Source organism: Fukomys damarensis, unplaced genomic scaffold, assembly GCF_012274545.1.
Source record: "Fukomys damarensis isolate Sample0158 unplaced genomic scaffold, DMR_v1.0_HiC HiC_scaffold_16, whole genome shotgun sequence".
Taxonomy (NCBI): Eukaryota; Metazoa; Chordata; class Mammalia; order Rodentia; family Bathyergidae; genus Fukomys; species Fukomys damarensis.
The window spans coordinates 62,227,073-62,244,837 of record NW_022900928.1 but is presented as its reverse complement, the minus strand read 5'-3'; the positions used below and the strand labels follow the sequence as shown (position 1 = coordinate 62,244,837).

The 17,765-nt window shown below is 45.9% G+C and overlaps 1 long non-coding RNA gene and 1 other non-coding gene across 2 annotated transcripts; both read right to left on the bottom strand.

Annotated features, from left to right (window-relative positions):
* LOC104865741 lies at window positions 1-11,354 on the bottom strand. The gene is made up of 3 exons (XR_781257.2): window positions 11,123-11,354; window positions 7,180-7,306; window positions 1-183 (listed from the first exon to the last, which is right to left on the bottom strand). It is a non-coding gene; the product is annotated as an uncharacterized LOC104865741 (long non-coding RNA).
* On the bottom strand, window positions 3,122-3,228 carry LOC117286416. The gene has a single exon (XR_004517588.1). It is a non-coding gene; the product is annotated as a U6 spliceosomal RNA (small nuclear RNA).
* Window positions 11,355-17,765: the final 6,411 nt, after the last annotated feature.

The window sequence follows — 17,765 nt, the reverse complement described above, 5'->3', positions numbered from 1 at the left end:
TTTTTGCCATGACATGTATTGAATTCTGCTTACAAAGAAATAACCTCAGCTAAGGTACACTGAGGACTTAACTTGGCACAGCCCTGCCTCTGGACACCCATCATGTCCTTCACTCTTCCAGCGGATCCCACAACATGGTATTGCTGCTTCCACTTGACAGCTGAAGAAACTGAGGCCACATACCTTGGGAAGAGAAGGAAATGAGATGAAGCCAACTTTGTTTGAAGGGGGAAGGAAAATGTAAAAATGGAATTAAAGAGATGAAGCCAACTTTAAAACTTCTGAATTTTTCAGATCTGATCTGGAGGAAGGCTCTGTTTCTTGGGAATTGAATACCAGGACCCCCTCCAGCCTCCCTGAGAGCAAGAGCACAGTTCTATAACAACCTTTCACTAAGATCTGAGTTTATTCACAGTTCCTGTACATGAAGAGGAAAAGATAACTTCCCAACCTAACTGAGGGGGAAGCAGTGGAAGAAAAATTGGATAGTAGTTTTTTTGTTGTTTTTTTTTTTTGTTTTGTTTTGTTTTGTTTTTTTTTGTACCGGGGATCAAAATCGGGCTTTTGCACTTGCGAGGCAGGGGCCGGAACCACTGAGCTAAATCCCCAGCCCTAGACAGTAGCTTTGCCAAAGGACACCCTTTGTACTGACAGAAAGATGTCAGTGGTACTAATCTACAATTACAGGAGCACAGAGAGGTGAGCCCAGATCCTGGAAAGAAAGAAAAACACTACCTCCCCTGAAAAAAAAATCCAAACCAAAGGAGATGGTAGATACTTTTTCCTTTCATACTGTGTGTCCAGTAGGTTGAGGGGAGAAAATAAAGCAGTGGATCAATATGGAAAATGGACAAGCTGGTAAAGCTCCTCCTCTTACTTCTCAGTGAGGCCCCACCAATCACTGGTCCCCACTCCCATACATTAGGAACAATTAGAAGGTAAGGGGGTTACTTTTCCAGGGACACACACAGCTTGCCTTCTTCAAATGCCTGACAGGGTCGGGAATTTAGCTCAGTGGCTCTGCCACCTGCCTTGCAAGTGCAAGGTCCTGAGTTCAATCCTCCATACCAAAAAAACAAAAAACCTGACAGACTCTTAAAACTGAAGGGGACTTCAAAGGTTCTGTAGTTCAATGCCACCATTTTACAAGAGAAGCTGAGTAGAGAAGCGCTACATGTTCCCAAAGCCACGTAGCCTGTCAGAGCCAGGAATTGGGACCAGAGCCTGTTGGGGCATAATGGGGATGTCAGTGAAGCCACTCAATCATTCTTAAAAGCCTTTCGAAAGTACTTTCCAAGTACTTAGCATTAATTTTTGGAGGTCTTTTAGACATGGTATACAGGCATTCCTCCTTTAACACCCAAGTTATGTTCCTGCAACTAGGTTGTTAAACGAACTGGTTCCTAAATGAGGAATTGGATGTATTATGTACATTACAATATTCAGGACAAAGAAATGATCAAAGGAAATGCCAACTTGATGACTGCTTTTATTTGCATAAGTCTGTTTCTTGGGAATTGAATACCAGGAACATGCAGTGCTGGAACGTATAACAGAACATAAAATGACAGAACTGTGTTATACAATACAGTCAGCAAAAATTATAGTACTGTATAAACAAGATCTACTGTATGAAAAGACATTGAGGCTCTATAAACAAGATGTATAGGACTATACAAAAAAAGATGAGCTGTAAGTCCCCGCAGACTGTACAATACTATAATTTTCGCCGACTGTACTGCACAGTACTACTGTCATTTTATGTTGTTATACATTACAGTTCTGCACGAAAGAGTTATGCAAATAAAAGTAAAGTCATCGAGTTGGAGTTTCCTTTGACCATTTCTTTGTTCTGAGTGCTGTAATGAACATCCTATACAGAGTTCCTCTTTTAGTGTCTCGTTCAGCTAACGACCTACTCGCAGGAATGTATAAATTTGAAATGTCTGTATTTTGCACATAGAGGGAAGATTTGATTTTCAAAATAACTAGCTCAGAAGGTGATGAAACTAGGTAAGAAAATTTTTGAGGTTATAAACAAATGGAATGGAATACCAATGTGGTGGCCAAAAATTTCCTATGGCTCAGAACCAAGCAATAATAGCAACAGAGTTGTAAAAAGTATCATCTTTCTCAGTGGGAATAGTAGAAGCAGGAAATATACATTTGGAGGTATATATTATCTCTACCTCTATCTAAATTTCTATGTATTTATATACAAATGTATGTATATATGTCAGTGACTATATATATCACATATATATCACTATATACATATCGCATATATAGTCACTCTGACATATTAGTTTAAAATTGATTCTGGTGATTGATGGTTATGATTTCTACATGCAGAATACATGAATGTGCTCCTTCAGGGGCTAAAGGTTGTGACAATTCTATAGAGAAGTAATGTGTCAGGCCACAACTTGGTCTTTGGAATCATACTAATGTGGGTCTCTAACCCAGATCTGTCATTTCATGGCTATATTATGTGTAGCAGATTTCTTAACTTAAGCCTCAGTTTCCTTAAATATACAATGAAGATACGTAAGGTCTCTGTAATTTTAGCCAATTTGTCTCTTGACTGGGGTCTGTCTTACTACCAGATCTGGCTCTTTCTTGGAAACATTCTACCTGCAGATTATGTATATATATATATATATATATATGGATTTCAGTTAAAAAGAATCTTCTCCCACTCCCTTACTCATATCAAAAAATAAAATGCCAAAAATATTACCTGGAAGAGGAATTTGGCGAAAAGCAGGAAAGATCATAAATTGACTACAATCTACTAAAAGACCTGGATTTCTCTGGTTTATTGAAATTCTTTCTGTGGGAGCTGTCAGTCATTGGAGATCGTCTTTTAGGGAAAGCATTTGAATCAAAATACCAATGTGTGACTGTCTAGAGCTCTTTCTGAAGAAAAACTTGATATCCAGTCTTTTTTTTTTATTCATTAAGTTGGTACATTTTAGGTATATAGTGTGATGACATTCATCATTGGGAATTTGTACCCTTACATGATGTATCTTGGTTCTTATTTTTTCCCCATTTCCCTGCCCTTCCTTCAACACCTCCACCCCTCCCTATTTACAAAAGCTTTGTTTCCATGTTTTCCACTTTTTTGGAACACTTCACAAATTTGCGTGTCATCCTTGCTCAGGGGCCACACTAATCTTCTCTGTTTCCTTCCAATTTTAGTAAATGTGCTGCTGAAGTGAGCACTTAATATCCAATCCTTCCAGAGGGTTTTTCTTCTGTGGAGCTTAGAATCTGGTACCTTCAGCAGGAAAAAAAAATGAATTATGGGAAGATAGTGATTATTTTTCTCTCCCCACATCTTTAGAATGTTCTGGAATGTTTACGGACTGATTGCCCATTAGGTATGGAGAGAATATGGAACACTGACATACACATTAGATTTCTATTCAGAAGACCTAAATAAATGTAAGGCAAGCTCTGTCAAATATTTCCTTGTAAGCCTGGGCAAGGACTTTCTGTGCTTGATCACATTGTCCCTCTTGGGAGCCCCCAGCTGTGGATAATGTGAAGATGTTGAACTGGTTTTATCACTAAGCTGCTTGCCCTATGCCATTCTGTAATACTTTGTGAACTCCCAGATAGGGAGAAGGTCTAATGTTGGTGGGTTTCAAGGGCAAAGGTCTCTCTATCATGGTTTTGGCCCACATCATGAAGGAACTCAGGTCCTAAGAAGCAGGCAGAACAGAGAAGACAGCAAGAGCAGGCTGACAAGGCCAGGAAATGGCCAGGTGCTTCTGTCAGTAATGGCTCTGTGGTTCTAGAAAGGAAAGGAAGATAGATATTCTTAGGGGGGGGTGAATAATTAGATATAGATTTCCTACTTTGCATCAAACCTAGAAACACTTTTGTTCCTCTGTGTTCAGAAATCCTACTTAAAATACCACATGCCTGACTCAAGTAGTTTGAATACTATGGGTTGGTCATTCCACCTAGTTGCACTTAGGGCCTTTGCACCTCATTCCCCTGACTGCAGATCTCTCCCTCCAGCACACAAAACTGAACTGTTTCCACTGACCCTTATCCTCAAGATCTCAGCTCAAACAGCATTTCAGCCGGTGAGATCCTCCCACACCTGCCCTATCTGGGATTGCCTCCTCCACACCCCAGCCCCCAGGCCCTCTGCTCTGCTCCTCTACCCGGCTCTTGTTACTCCTGGAAATTGTTTCCCCTGTTTATAGGCCCGCTTGTTTACTTCCTGGCTAGCCTCCCTGGAGCCTCCTGGAACTCCCTCCAGTTCCGCTAAACCAGATGAGGGCAGAGGGCTGGTTTCTGGCTCACTCTGTGTACCCCACGCAGCAGTGCAATACTGGACATATAGTGGGTGCATAATAAATATCTGTACAAACAGAGAAAGAATAAAATGAAACTGTGCTTCTTTCTTTTTTCTCTCCCAAAGACTTTTAAAGAAACAGGCAGCATGTTCCAGAGAATGTAAATTCAAGCCCAAATAATTAACAGCCAGGGGAGTGAAAGGAAAGGGTCCTCCTACAGGTGATAAGGTAGCCATGCAGCTTGCACATGGCAGTCACTTGGTACTACTTCCAACCGAAACATCCTCCAGCGTCACTATGTCCCTGAACTCCCTTGGCATCCCAGCCACGGAGAAGGCAAAGTGAGGTGCAAAGACTGAGACTTACACAGTACTTTCACATATCAATGTGCCATTGTAACATTTCATTCATTCATTCATTCTTTAATTTTATTGTGGTGCTGGAAATTGAACCTAGAGCTACATCCTCAATCCCCTTTTTGTATTTTTTAATTTTAAGACAAGTCTTGCTAAGTCTTTTAAGTTGCCCAAACTGGGCTTGAATGTGGCAATCCTCCTGCTTCAGCCTTCTAGAGTGCTGGGATTATGGACATGTGTCACTATACGCAGCTTAGCATTTTATAAATAAGGAAACCCAAGTTCATAAGGCTATAGAGCTTGACTGAGATCATAAAATATTCCACTGGGACTTGGATCCCAGCTGCCCCAAGGCTGGTCAGAGTTCTTCCTTTGGCAGTTAAGCATTGTACAAATGAACGCAGGCCTGCTGGCTCCCCATGCCTGCCCTTCCCTCCAGGGAGGCCACAACTGCTCCCCCACCACCACCCTGAGCAGGTAGTAACAGCATCAGCAGGGCCAGGACGTGAGTGAGGTGACTGAAGCAGCTCAGGGGCAGAAATGAAGTGATGTCACTCTCAGGCATTAGTGCGGTTCTAAGAGTGATGCCTCTCTACATTTTGTAACATATGCACCATGCTGGCCTCAGGTTGCCCTGGCCCCCTGCTCCTTGGAGCTCCTTAGAAGTTTCCTGTCCTCTGCTTTCATGTCATCTGATACTTCTTTGTCTAGAAATAGACTGAAAAAATTAGAGGCAGAATTGAGATTGGAGGAGGATTTGGCCAACTTGGCCAACTTGCTTCTGGCCACCTCTTGGCAAGCTGTCCTCCAATGGCCACTGGAATTGTTTTTCTAAAGGATGGATCTGTTGCTCCCCTTACTGAAAACCCTTCGCTGGCTCTTTCTATGGCCTACCTGCAGCTGCATGGCGAGGCCTGTAAGACCTTTATACTCGGGCACCATATTTATGCCCAGTCAACCCCCAAGGGCATTTCTCCTTTAAAGCCTAATTCCAAGGTTACCCATGCCCAGCACACTGCCTCATCATCAAGGGATATCTGAGTAGAGAGATGGAAGGACAAGAGAAGTTTCAAATGAGAAGGGAAAGGCACTGAGATGTTTGGTAGCCAGTCCAACCAGATCTTGGTTGGTAAATGTGATGGGAAGGATAAGGAAGAATAAATATAAATCCTTTTTTATATATACATGAGCCTTCAAGAGTCTGGAAGATGCCAGATCTGGTTAAGGCTCCGGTGACCTGCTCATGTCCCTCCCTTTGGTTTTCTCTTTGCACTGTCTCAGAATTTGAAGCAAATTAGACATAAAACCAGATCAACAGCTGTGGCAGAGGGGAAGCAGGATCTAGGAGGTGAGCTGTAGGCATAGAGTTGAGGTCCTAACAGACCAGCTGGTCAGGACCTCCCAGGGGTGCTTCCCTGTGCCCCTTGCACAAAAGAGGGGCCAGGGAAGCTGTCCTCAGTACTCAGCCAAGCAATGTTAACTTTATGACCCCGCTAGCAGTGAAGCAGCCTTTGAACTAGCTTATTTATATTTTTCTGTGACAACACAGTTCCTTGTTGTTGGTTGTGAATGAAGCCAGCTTCCCAAGGACCCTGGAACCTCCTAATCCACCTGGAGCCCGTTTTTAGACTTTGTCCTGTGGCATTCAGGCCAAGCTGCCAGGGTCAGTGTGTGGAACTGGTTTGCAGCATTAATGTATGGGCTTTACAGAGCCCAGCTTCAAGTGGTGCATGCCCTTTCCACCTTTTGTCTACACTACCATCTCTTTTTGAACTTTTTCTGCCTTCTTTGCATGATCTTGAGAGTTAAGCCAAAGTCAAGCTGACATTTTGGCCTGGCCTCCCTAAGGAGCTCAGTTCTGAGATCTTTATTCCTGGAGGCAAGGTTTATGAGCGTGTGTGTGTGTGTGTGTGTGTGTGTGTGTGTGTGTTCAAAGGAGGCTTCAGGGAAGAAAGAAGAATATGCACGAATGCTATGATAATAACTGTAGCGATCATAAGTGATGATGACACATCTGCTGAGCACTAACTCCACAGCAAGTGTGCTGAGTGATTTTTCATGCTTTCTGTCATATGGCCATGCAGTAATCCTGGGAGGTGGCTGTGGCTGCAGTACACCCATTTTAAAGAGGGATATTTGCTATGGGGTTGAATGTTTATGTTCCCCGAAATCCATACACTGGAACCTGATCACCAATGTGATGATGTTAGGTGGTGAGGTGTTGGGATATGACTGGGCTGTAAGGCTGGAGCCTGCCTGGGTCCTCAGTTCCCATGAAAAGAGCCCCAGAGAGCTGTCTTCCCATGGGTGGCCGCTGGGAGAAAAAGCCATTATGAACTAAGAAGCAGGCCCTCAGCAGCCACTCGGTCTGCCAACCTAGGACTCTTGAGAAATATGTGTTGCTGCTTATAAGTCTCCCAGTGTGCAGTGCTGTGTTCTATGAGTCCCATAAACATAGATGCATTATCCCTATTTCCAAATGAGAGCACTTAGGTTCAGAGACTTACATTCATAGCTTAAGTCACCCAGCTGGTAACTGGGTCAGTGTCAGGGCTGTCTTACGGGCTTTAGTTCTTGCTCATCGGTGACCCTGAGTAAGTCACTTCCACTCCCCGAGGCTCAGTTCTCTCGTATCTGTTATGAAACAACAGGAACAGAGAGTTCTACTTACTTCATAAGACAGGATGGATACACAGGGCAAGGGATGTGCTATGTGAGCATTAGTAACAATTCTTAAGAAATTGGAATGAGATCAGCACTAGACCAGAATAATAGAAGTTATGGGGATTTTTAATATGCAAAAAATAAAAAGTATTTATGCTTCCTTGTTTTGAGCTGAGGCTTTTGGTTTGAGAGATTAGCATCATTTATAATCCAGGCTCTGGATACACTATGGAACTTCATGCTTTCCCAAAAGCTGGTTTTACTTGAGCTAATCCCTCCCTCGGGAGTTGGGTAGGACAAATATATTACCCCTATGTTGGGGCCAGAGAAACTGATGGAACAAGTGGCTATTAGGGGGTGGTGAGAAAAGGCTCCCCTGATGGGTCACTCTGGTCTTGCATCCTTTGCTCTTTCTACCGGGGACAGTGAGGCAGGGGGCAGTTCATACATCAGCTGGAGTCAAGATTTTGATGGTAGGTGTGAGGTGGAAGCTACTAAGTTCCCCAATTTATCAGAATTGTATATGCTCCCACTAACCACAAGTTTTATAAAGTTCTCTAAAATGAGAGCTGTGCTTAGCTACTTGTCATAACGACACTTTGTTGTCATTTAAATAAGCAAATGAGAGCCCGGGGCATGGTAATCCCAGCACTCAAGAGGCTGAGGCAGGAGGATCACTGTGAGTTCAAGACCAGCCTGGGCTACACAGTGAGTTCTAAGGCAGTCTCAACTACATAGTGAGATCCTGTCTCAAAAAACCAAAAAAATTTAAAAAATAAAAATAAATAAGCAAATGAGAGCCCGGGGCATGGTAATCCCAGCACTCAAGAGGCTGAGGCAGGAGGATCACTGTGAGTTCAAGACCAGCCTGGGCTACACAGTGAGTTCTAAGGCAGTCTCAACTACATAGTGAGATCCTGTCTCAAAAAACCAAAAAAATTTAAAAAATAAAAATAAATAAGCAAATGAGCATTTTTAAACATTAAAACTGTGTCATTTTTCTCTTTGCATTTGAAATCACTGCAATTTGTGAGGTGTCAAGCGCTTTTGTAGACCACGGGCAGCCCGAGGCACTGCGCCTATTGTTCCCGAGGAGAATAAGAGAAGGCTTTACATTTTTTTAAAGAAAAATAAAATTTCATACCCAAATAATAAGAGAATAGCAATAGTTATTACACTGTGTATCAGTTATCTTCAAGTGGTTACTCAGCATACAAGACAAAAACCAAACTGATTTCTACAAAAAAGAAAGGAAAAGATAATCGTTTTGAGATTGAGTTTTGTGCAGAAAGATTTGACTTCATATTGCATCTTTGCTACTTAGTAGCTGCATGTCCTGGGTAAACTGTCTAAACTGTGTTTCATCTATAAACTGGAGCTGGTAATAAAAATATGTGGTTCTTTTCCATGTTGGCGTAAGTTTTAATATAATGTATATAAAAGTTCCTAGTCCAAAATCTAGAAAGTACTGTAGTGTTTAATAGTTGTAACCATTTTTACTATGTTTAGCCCCTGCCTAATCCAGTGGGCTTGTGGAAGTAGCTTCCCTGTTAGGCAGGCACTCTACAGTGAGCTTCGTCCCCAGGCTGCGGCCCCTCCTTATGTGGTGATGGTTCAAGGGATTGAACTCAGGACTTCACAATGAGCTACTTCCTCAGCCCTTTTTAAAATTATTTTTTAAAAATATTTTTTTCAGACAGGGTCTCCTTTAACTGCTAAATTGCCCAGGCTGGCTTAGTCTTCCAAAGAATTACAGACATACATCACCCCACCTGGCTCCTTTTTCTTTCTTTCTTTCTTTTTTTCTTTTTTTTTTTTTGTTTGTTTGTTTGTTTAGTATATATGCTGCCAAAGCCAGCAGTCTTTTTTTTTTTTTTTTTAAGGTCTTGCTACACGCACTCAAATTTATGATCCTCCTGTCTCAGCCTTCCTAAGTGCTGGGATTATAAGCATGAGCCATCACATCCACCACCACCCCCAGCTCTTTTTTATTTTTTCAACAGGCATTGCTAAGTTGTCCAGGTTGGCCTAGAGCTTGCAATCTTCCTGCCTTAGCTCCCATCCTCACCATCAGTAGCTTTGCTTATAGGCATGCAGCACAGGCCTGGCTAGGCTCTGTGAGAAGGGACAAAGTGCTGTAGAAGTCCTCAGAATCCACAGCTCCTTGGAACAGCTGTGAAGAGGGTTTCCATAGGGGCGAGGCTGGTGGATAATACAAACGTTAAACTCCAGGTCCCCAGACCCCTCCTTCAACCCCTTGGTCCATAAGAGGCCTGGTGAGACCAACACCTGCAAGAGTCCCAGTTCAGGTGACACATCAAGCTTCAAAGAGAGAAGCTGAGCTGTTGAGAGGAGGCAGTAGAGGACAGCAGAAAAGGACCCTGTGGCCTCTGCAAGAGGTGATGAGAACACTTCCCAGCACACCCCCAGGAGGACTGAAGGCTCAGGGCAACTTCTGGCTCGCAGGCCTGTCTCCCTGCACTGGGGCTGAAGTTGAAGCAGCACAAAGAGCCGAGCCAGGCCCCGGAAAGGAGAAGTGGGGTCACTCCCAGTTACACTCCAGAATCACTCCAGACACTTGCCAAAAATGCAAGTGCTCAAGTCCCTCCCGAACCCCACCTACTTTCTCTGTGGTTGGGCTGGTGGGGTAGGTTCAGGAACCTGCATTTGTAATAAAATGTCCTAAAACATTTTCAGGCTAACAATGGGGAGAACTTTGGAGCTAAGCAGACACAGATGTAGAAAAAGTTATTTATGGGTTGGTTTTAAACATCATACAAGTTAGATTCAAGACAGGATTGGCTGCTGAGTATAGAGGCTGAGGCAGGAGGACTGTTAAGAGTTTGAGGCCAGCCTGGGCTTCATAGTGAGTTCAAGGCCAGTCTGAACTACATAGCAAGACCTTGTCTCGAAAACAAAAACAAAAAAGGCTGGGGATTTCGCTCAGTGACACTGTGCCTGCTTCACAAGCATAAGGTCTTGAGTTCAATCCCCGGTACCAAAAAAAAAAAAAAAAAACAAAGACAAGATTGATAACATTCCAGTTTCACAGTACTACAAACAAGGAACTCATTTTACCATGCCTTATGTTTTGAGGGAAGAGGAATCATGGTGCTGTGTTGTCGGCAGCTCTAAGTACAAGACTGTGCAACAGCCTAGGAGGTGTCTAGGAGAAGGAACCAGGAAGGAAGGGCTGGGAATGAAGCAGAGAGGTCTTCCCATCTTTCGTGTGTGTGTGTGTGTGTGTTACTGGAACTTAAAGTCAGGGTCTTCACACTAAACAACAGATCCAATCCTTTTTTAAATTTGTTTTTTTATTTTGAACAGCATCTGGTTCAGTGGCTAAATTGCTCAGACCGGGCTCGAACTTGGAATCTTCCTACCTCAGTCTCCCTAAGTGCTGGAATTACAAATGTGTGCCACCTTGCCTGGCTCCATTTTTCACTTTTGAGATCAGGTATTTTCAGCGGTAGATGTGCCTTCCTTCCATTACCCTTAAACTTCCCATCCCTCTGCTCTCTACACTTTACTTGGAGATGAAAGAAGGTTGATCCACTGGCCCGATTGTGTTTGCTCAGTGAGGTGAATGTGGGCCTCGTCTGAGCCAAAGTAAAGGAACTTTCTGCTTTACTCTTTTCCAGTGAAAACAGCAATGAATCAAAATAAACAATGGTTGGAGTCCAAACGTTGGATCCTTCTGTGGAAAAGGCAGGTTTCTCTTGTATTTGTGGGATGCCCTTGTGTGGCTGCGCCTGCGCAGTAAGCAGGCGCCACCTGAGCACTTACATGGACTGTGACCACGGTAGAAAGCCCTTGGGCAGAGGGCCTGCTTCAGGAGACTGGAATTGTGAAATTTCGATCAAGGATTCTTTTTAAAATCTTTTAAGTGAGGTTGACTTTCTGTGCCTCACAGGCCTTGATCTTGCTAGTAGGCCGCCTTCGCCCCCTGGCGGCGTCGTCCTCAGCTCAGGGCCGGCCCGCGCCCGGCTCGCCTCAACTGGAGAAAGCGGACCATCAGTCCTGGGGAGAGGGGCGGGGCTCTACCGAGCCTACCTGCGCCCCGTCCTCCGAGCCCTACTGCCCTCTGGTGGCAGCAGGCAGAACTGAACCGGATGTGCTGAGTGCGTTCCGGGTTCTCAGCAACCGTCCAGGTTAGAATCAGCAGGGTGGTTTGAAAACCATCACTATTCAGACCGCGCCGCAGACCTTTCTTATGAATTAAATCATAGCCTCTAGTGGCGGGATCTCGGCACTGGTATCTTTTTTACTGCTCCTAGGGAATTCTAATGTTCCTGCAAGACTGAGAGCTCTTGGTCGAATCTTGATCTGGCAAGTTTCTGTGCAGAGCGTCTGAATGCCTGCGTGGGTTTTGCACACGCCTGGCAGTGCGTGTGCGCCCAGCGGTCCGGCCACCGTCTGGCCGTGCGCCTTAGCGATGTCTGAATGGGGTCAGTGGGCTGGCGTGGACCTCATTCTGCTTGGGAGGCAAAGGTCAGGTCAGTATCTCCCCTTAGGAAGATGGCTGTTGGATAGCATCCTTCATACATGTGCGTAGTTCACACTCCTTACTGTTGGGAAAGTCTTCCTAGTCTCTCTCCTCAGTACCTTCTGAAAAAAGAAAAGCCTGGATTGGGGGCAAGAGCGACAGATTAGTCATCAGCTCTGGTAGTCACAGGGACAGAAAGGATGGCCTGCGTCCCCAAGGCTGCCGGACGCCGGCAGGGTCATCTTCTCCAGTTTCAGCACTCCATCAGGCCCTGGATCAAATGGCTTGGAAGGGAGAAGAGCCAGCACCAGCACAATTAAATTAATTTCCAGCAGCTGCATGGGATTAAAATCACTCACTTCTCTTCTCCAGTCTCTGTCTAATGTTCCTGAAAACGATCTCCTGATCCTTCGCTTCTCCTCCTTTCTCTCCCTCATAGTCACAGCTTTGGGCACATTCATTCTGGATCACTTTGCCCATCCCAAGCTACCCTTCCTCCTGCTAGGCTTGGCAGGGGGGCAAAGTCCTAGTGAGACCATGCCCTCGTCTACATCTCTCTGTGTGTTGGGAACACATATACGTGTATGGCTTTGCATACTGTCATGGTGTAACCCCAGGCCCTGCTTCCTAGAGGAACTTCCTCAAGGGAGTACCCTCTTGGGAGAATCAAGGGGAAACAGATCAGTTAGCTGCTACTAGAGGGAGATAGCTGGCAGGAAGGGAAGCAGGTGCTTTTGGACAGCGGTTAAGAGCCCTGAGGAGCCAGCTGGGAAGGGAGCCCATCCCACCTTGCACTGTGACGCAGGCTCCGGGAAGGGGACCAGGCTTCCCATGGACTCTGTCCTTGCCACGCCTCGCCTACTTCTCTGTAGGGACTTTGCGTGCAACACAGGGATTAGGGGCAGGTCTCCCCATGTTCCTGTATGGCAATCGGCACAACTCAAAGCAATTATAACAGTGGGTTTTTTCATGTAAAGGTACAAGATCCCAATGATAAATTTAACTGTATTGTTTGCTTTAAATGTACCAATAAACTTAACGGGGGAAAAAAGTGGGGTTTGATCCTTTCTAGGCATTGCATGTAGTTGACACTGGAATCCATTCAGTTTGAGTTTTCTGCGGCACTTTTCCCTTCCTTGTGGGTCTGCTGAATAGAACTAGGGTCTAGAGACCTGCACTATGGACATGCTTCTGAACCCTTCCCAGCTGTATGACTGTAACTACATCACCTCCTTCCCTGGTCATCTCCAAGGTGTCATCAGCCTGACACTCGACTGACTCTCTGACTCCACTCAGGTCTCTGTCAACTTCAGCTACCACCTGGGCGTAGAGCAGGTGTGCACAGGAGGTCACTGCACTTGGAGGCCCCTGAGGGTGCAGGAAAGAAGTGATATGGGAATGCAAGCAAGTGTCACTCTGGCACTGCCCCTGTCCACATGGCTTGAATCAGTGAAGTAGTGTGCCTGGGGGAGCTGGGAGCAGTCTCCTCTCCCGGATGTGTCAAAGGCATCAGGTTAGTCAACTTTTAGTTACTGGAACAGACATCTGAGATGGTCAGCTTAATGAGAGGAGGTCGACTTTGGCTCACAGCTTGTGAGAGTTCAGTCCAGGTCAGTCAGCCTGTTGCTCTTGGGGCAGTGGTGAGGCTCCATGCTGGGAGCATGTGGCTGTGGCCAAAGAAGCTGCTTAGCTCCTGACAGCCTGGAAACAAGGACACATCCAAAAAACCTGACTTCCTCCCATTCAGCCCATTTCCTAAAGATTCCAAAGCTTCCCAGTAGTGCCTCAGGCTGGAGACCAGTCCTTAACATATGAGCCTTTAGGGGACTTTCCAGATGCAAATTACAGCTGGAATAAAAGGAAACATCCCAGCAAAGAAAAGAGATGGTCCAACAGCTCTCCCTAGCATGGAACCTGCTTTGTGCCAGCTACTGTCCCAGGTTCTGAGTGAGACCCACTTGGTCAGTCCTGTGAACAACTTTATAGAGGTAATGCTATTATTAGCCCCATTAAAAGATGAAGAAACTGAGCCTGAGCCACAGAACGTTTACCCAGCTCAGTGAATGTTAGGGAGTCTTGTGCTAGTGTTATAATTTTATCCATTACATTGTGTTGCTTTCCAAAGAGAGCATCCCTCCATACCCTTCCTACAGGGTAGTTTGAGAAGTAGCAAATCACAAAGCACTTTCTAGAACCTGCAGAAGAATCCTGCCAAGGTGACCCTCCATTTTAGAAGAAGGCTGCATCAGGGAAGAGAGGAAAGCCCCCCACAGCCCCAGGACCTGCTTGCTGGTGCACTGTCAAAGAGAATTCCTCCATTATTTGCATGTTTGCTGGTGCCCCAATCTGAATGTCTTGTGGCTTCACATCTCTGGACAAGGGACAGGGAGGTGCTTTGTCCTCTGGAAAGGGTTTTCTCAGATTTGCCCACTGAGGTACATCTCACCCACCCTGCTAATGTCTACACTCCCTCTCTCATAGTGCCCTCCACAGTGGTTTATAGCAAAATGCATCTGCTCAACCCACACAGGCATCCCTCCCCAGTCTCTGCTGAAAACACCAGCTGGAGATGGAACAGGGAGCGGAAGCGCAAGGTAGGATGAGCAGAGCAGCCAGCCAGGGTTCCATGTGGGTTCCGTGCCTGCTGGAGTTTGGCTCTTAAGTGTGCCCCAAAGGCCATGTGTTAAAAGGTTTGGTTCCAGGGTGGCATTGTTGGGAGATGGTGAAGCAGGTGGGTTAGGACAGTGGGAGTCCTCAGGTCACTGAGGGTATGTCCTCAAAAGGGATTGTGAGATGCCTGGTCTCATCCCCCTCTTCTCCTTTGCTTCCTGGCTGAGAGATGAGATGTTTTGCTCTACCAAGTGCCCCTGCTGTGATTTGCTTCCTTACCACAGGCCCAAAAGCAATGGGACTGGTCAGTCTTGGCGGAACATTTCAAAATTGAGAGCCAGAATAAACCTTTGCCTTTGCAAGTCAATTATCTCAGGTATTTTGTTGTAGGGACAGAAAGTTGACTAATCCTGCGGCTAAACTGCACCAGGCCCCAAAGTTTGATCTCACCCATTAGCAGCTTGGCCTCAGGCCTTGCGGTGATGCTGGCTGTGCTAGCCTCTCACCACAGAAGTAGAGAAGGAAGGGGGAAAGACAACGTAGGGGAAACAGCACTAAAAGAAAGTGAAGAGGAAGATGAATAAAAGTCCCAGCTGATGCAAATATTGACACAACCATTACGAGGGTAAATAAAACTCCCATTTATGTTATGCAAGTGCGATATTCTCTGAATACTTCTGTCTTGAGGAAGTTTTTATTTCACCGTAGAAGAAAAATGTTTTCATATTCTCTCCCACCGCTCAGACCCAGAACCCAGCAAGGCCCTGTGCCCTCGAGAGCCATAATATTATTTGTTAACATTTTTATGATGCCAAATGGTCTGTAGGAGAATGGGCGCCATTCTTTAGCTGGGAAACCATATGGCACGACAAGTAATAAATAAGGTATTGTGATAGTTAATGAACCTAATTGCCAGCAAAGGCTTTAATACAGAGACTGTGCTGCTGAGAATTTAGCACCGCATTAGGGATGCTGCGGAGCTCCCCTGACTTCTGAGGCTTAATTTAAGTTCTATATTGCAAACTCCAGAAAATAATTCCAAACCCTCCTGCTGGAAAAGCAACCTGCTGGTAGACTGTGATTATACCGAATTACTAAAATCGCAATCAATTTTATACACACAGTTAACCCTTGCCGGGAAGTGCTCCCGGAGAAGAAAGGGATCAGGATTATAGCCCAGTCTACTTAAGACTCTGGACTGAGAAGGACAAGGACTGTCAGGAATGGTGCGGAGCGTGGGGAGGGTCCAGAGCCAGGGCTTCTGAGAGAAGGAGACTTAGGTTAGAGGCTCACAGAGACTGGATCACAGTCACAGTCTGCTGGATTCCTCCAGACCTGCAGGGTCTCCTTCCTTTTGGGACAAGAAGACAGAGGATCTTGGAGAGAGGGTCTAGGCTCACCCTCTGCTCCCGCGTGGCAGGGATCCTTGGCAGGAAAAGAACAGAGCCTTTGCTGCTGTTATTCCATAAGTCAAGGTTATTAACTAGAGAAGATCAAATCGTGGCAGTCAATAACCTTGCACTGTGTAAAATATAATGCTGAACAGCTGCCACTGTACTTTCATGGTGTCTGGAAGGGTCCCTGGGTGAGAGGAGCTCACCGCAGCAAGGAGGACAGGAGCCAACATGAAGGCCTGTTTCCCATGTCATTGCTGGAGCTTGCAATCAGCTGCACTCCCCTCCAGCCCTGGATAAAAAGGTGGCAAAGGTCAGCAGCGGAAAGGGCCACACCAGGTGTCCTTCCTTCCCTGGAGGGTGGTTGACCCCAAGGCACCTCTGTCCACTGGGCCATGTCCCACGGCGATGCCCTGAGCTATGGTTTGGAAAGCTCAGAAATGTTTTTTCCAGAGAAAAGGGGCTGGGAAACCTCACTTTCTGTACCCTGGGCTAAACTTTCCTACTGCCAGAGAGGGTCGAATGGGCAGGTTGAGAGGAGGGAGTGGATACTAGAAATAAAGAACCTTTGCATACATCAAGAAGACAATGAAAGCTGGGTATGGTGGTATACACTTGTATTCCCAGTACTCTGGGAGACTGAGACAGGAATATCAGGAAAGTTTGAGCCTAGCCTGGGGAAATTAGTGACTTAGTAAGAACTTGTCTCAAAAAAAAAAAAGAGTAACAGGCTAAGGCTATAGTTTAATGTGAAGCTCTAGGTTCAACTTACTACCAGAAGAAAAAGGGAAAGGGGAAAAGGAAGAGAAAGGGAAAGAGGGGAGGGAGGAGAAAGAGAAGGGGGAGAAGGAAGAAAAGAAGAGGGAGAAGAGGAAGAAGAAGTGGAGGAGGAGGAGAAAATGGAGAGGACATAAGACAGTGGAAGAAACTGAGGCTGGAGAAATCTGAAAAATCAGAAATGTACACAGGAGAAGTTAGAAGGGTCACTGAGACCAGGAAGCAGGCAGAGGCAGGTATAGAAGAAGGGTCTGGTTCCAGACGTGAGATCCTGAAGGCCTAACCTGTGTCCAGCCCCACCCCTGCTGTGGACTAGGGTATATTTGGAGGTGAAGATCTTGGGTAGACTCTGGGGGCCCAGCAGCAGTTTTATGGGATAGAGCCTTAGGTCCTCTGGCATTGAGAAGCTCTTTGTACACAGCAGTCTGGGGCTGGGGGGACTGGAGGATGAGGATGAGGCTTGGCTGTTGGTGTCAAGCTTCTTGAAGGCAGGGAACTTGACTGATCTTAGCAGCCAGCCTATACATGCTTGGGAAGTTGAAGAAGACAGACATCAGAAGTGTGTCCTCCATGGGTGACCAGGAAGGGATACGCCTGTGTCAGTCCAACTTGCCAGGCAGGTGGTACGGCCAACAGCTCCTCTGGGCAGTGCTGTCAGAGCATAGGTCTGCTAAGAAAGGAGGGGCTGGTGCCTGACATCCCTGCTGGCCTGGGCTACTCACGGCCACTGCTATTATCCTAAAATTAGTGCTGTTGCCTGTCCTGTTTGTAAATCCTGCCACTCAAGCCCAGTGCTGGGAGAAGCTGACATTCCAGAGGTTTCCCTAGCCCCTATGGGCATAGGTGGTGAGGAGGAAGGGCCATAGGACCCCCTTAGGACCTCTCTGACCCTTATGGAGCTTTAGAATCAACTGGGGAGCTCTGGAGAAACATAGGCGCAGGGCCAACCCACAGAGGCTCAAACTAAGCAACCTCAGGTGTGCCCCTGGCCTGTGCAGATGTTTACGGACAACAGGGGCTCCGGCTATTTCCTGGGGTGGTGGCGGCAGCTATTTTCCTAAGGGTGTTCTGAGCCCTGTCCTCACTCCTTCAACCTTCCTCAGGTCCTAGCTACACTCCCCTGGGTAGCCCAGAAAAAAAAAAAAAAAAAAAAAAAACAAGA